The sequence below is a fragment of the Stegastes partitus genome, unplaced genomic scaffold (assembly GCF_000690725.1).
Source record: "Stegastes partitus isolate 25-593 unplaced genomic scaffold, Stegastes_partitus-1.0.2 Scaffold2625, whole genome shotgun sequence".
NCBI lineage: Eukaryota > Metazoa > Chordata > Actinopteri > Pomacentridae > Stegastes > Stegastes partitus.
This window is the reverse complement of record NW_007580356.1, coordinates 33,833-36,997: the sequence shown is the minus strand read 5'-3', so window position 1 is coordinate 36,997 and position 3,165 is coordinate 33,833.

The window sequence follows — 3,165 nt, the reverse complement described above, 5'->3', positions numbered from 1 at the left end:
TGTGGGCACCTGGGACACAGAGAGGGAGTCTGATTTCACTGGTTTACTATTAGGGCCGGCTGACATGGCTGCAAACATCACCACAATCATCATCTGACTGACTGCACACTGAAAAACTGTCAAATTTAGTTTTGGTTCAATATCAACACATTAAAAACTGTGAATTATGAATATTCTGTCCATTTAAAAACTGCAATATCAGTTTTTCTTCATATAAAAGAGTCTGTGCAATGTCAGTATTTTTCCACTTAAATCTGTACAATATAAATAAAATCTGTGTAATATTAACACTTCTCTGTCAGCAGTTCTTCTCTTGAAACCATCTGTGCCATATCATTTAAATGTGCAATATTATTTCCACATCCAGAGGACTTTGGACAACCTGAACTCGTACTTATTTATATTTTGTTTTTGTTTTTTAACTGATATTTCTTACATGTTTGCACTATCCACTTTGCTGCCATAACGATGCAAATTTCCCCACAATGGGATTAAAAAAGACTTACCATATTGCTATCACAATATGCTTCATGTTTAACTTTATCAGGCAGGAAACACCTTCAATGTGTCTGTTAGACCTCAGAGATACACAATGTTTTAGTTAGTAACACTGAATGTAAAACTGAGCTGTTTGTTTATGAAAAGCCTCAACAAAGAATCTTTACTTTGAGAGTTATTTGCAGTTTAGGATTGATTGTTGGTTGCTCAGCAAATAGGTTATTCTGCAATATTGGTGAGTGCACACATAATTAGATTTATATGCCCTGTAATAGCAACACATAAAAATACACATATTAGAAAAATATGGCCTATAAAGTGACAAATAGTCTGGTTCCTTCAACAGAAAAGGCCCACTAATGAGCAAACAGAGCAGACAGAGTGACTCCTTAGTAATGATGACACAACAGAAACCAAAGTCTGATTTTGGTTTCTGTTAACTAATGTGATGGTAATACAACCAATTTAAATGGTGGAAAAGGTTTATGTCTCCTGTCTTTGTGGGAAAAGATCTCCTGGATATCTTGTAATAGACATCACTCTGCTGTTTATGCTTGTAAGAAAACTTCATGGAGAATATTAGAATTTTGTGCCTACAAGGAAATTTCTTGAAGAAAACTTGAATTATCAGTAATTATTTCATGCAGCCACCAGCTTTCCTCTCTGCAGATGTTTTGGTGTGTCTAGTTTATTAGTATCACAAAAGTGGAAGCAATGGCTGCAAGTCATTAAGTCTTGTTTTAAAAAACAGACTTGATATTGAGTGCAGCATCTTACAACACAGGGAGAACACATTTCAGCAGTGAAAACTTAAACATACATTCAAAAATATTTTACCTCCAGTTTGGTTTAAGCGTTCCATCAAGCCATCAATGTTGGCTCTGAAGAGGTGCTGGTTTCTAGAGCACTGGTTAACGTACCACTGCAGGTGTTTTGGGTTGTCTTTTATTAATTTCCTCGCCCAGTCCTGTTTGGGTTCAGCTGTCCTGATGCTGTCACAGTAACCCACCTGAACTTCATCAACCTGTACTGAAGCCGCAAACTCTGGAAAGTTCGGGACCCCAGAAGTTGCAGTGACGAAATATTTTAAGGAGTGTTTCACTGAGGAGAAAAGATGGTTTTCAGCTTTTGAATTTTATGTTCTATATTTTTATTTTCAAATCTGTTAAACCACAATGGACTAGAAAAAAAAAAAAACGTGAATATGTTAAAGACCCATTCCTATACCTGAACAACAACAACAGGTTAAAAACCAAAAATGAACGCACAAACCAGAGCCAGATGAACACAGACAGAGATGTGCTCATTTGGAATTACATATTGAAGTAAATATAATTAAGGAAAAGCACCCTTTCTGCTATGATGATCCATTCAAATGCAAAATGCATTATATGCAGGTACTTCAGCAAGTTCACCTGGAAGCAATGAGTGTATCTTCCATTTTGGAACATTTTGGTCCACTCTAACTTTTTTTTTATTGTTAGTGTCCACAAAAACCCAAATGTTTGAAGCAATCAAAGAAAAACAGAGAGGAAAGCCGCTTGCTCAGAGGGAGTCCAAAGACTACTTTGGATTGTTGGGTCTCATGCCCTTGACTTCAGGTGCCGGCTAGTGGCGGCTGGGTCCTGTTTTTCCTCCCTCTTTGGCTCTCTTTGGCTCTCTCTCTCTCTCTGGCTGTGTCCGAAATCACTCTCTATGCCCTACATAGTGCACTATATAGTGATCACTATATAGGGAGTAGGGAGTGAGTGGGTGATTTCGGACACACTCTCTCAGGCACGGCTGGCGGCGGAGCATGCAGACAGGTGTTTCACATAACTAATCTACTGATTGGCGCCACATGATTGGTCCATTTCTGCTGCAACCTGTCAGCTGACCTGGATTTGAGCAAGCAGCCGGACCATGCTCTGACGCCAGACCGTCGTACCATGCAGTCAGTAATTCTTGTGCATTCATCTAGCCGTCAGTTTGTTTTGGTAGCTTTAACTTCTGACTCTTTTGCTACCCAGCCGGATCTGCTGCCGACCGTTTTCTTGGTAACTGTGTTTAGCCAGTTAGTACCTGGTGTTGGTTGAGCTTTTTGAAATTATGTTGTTTTGGTATTCTCTTTATTGTGTAATAAAAAAGGGTGTGCCTCATTTGTCAAGTGTAGTTGAATAATTTGACACTGATTTGAAGTCAGTGAGTCACATGACCTTGAAGCTATTGAAGAATATTCAAAATTTATGAATATGATAATTCATAAAAAATATGCAAAGGCTCAAATTGAAAATCAATTGGTGTGCCTCATTTGTCCAGAATAGCTGAGTAATTTGACACTGGTTTGAAGTCACTGGGTCACATGACATGGAAGCTATTGAAGAATATTTATAACTTATGAATATAAATAATCATAAAAATTATTACAAAAGATAAAATGTAATAATAAAGGGTGTGCCTTATCTGTCAAGTGTAGTTGAATAATTTGACACTGATTTGGAGTCAGTGGGTCACATGACCTGAAAGCTATTGAAGAATGTTCATAATTTATGAATATAATAATTCATAAAAAAATATGCAAAATGCGAAAATTAATTGGTGTGCCTCATTTGTCCAGACTAGCTGAGTAATTTGACACTAATTTGAAGTCAGTGGGTCACATGACCTGGAAGCTATTGAAGAATATTC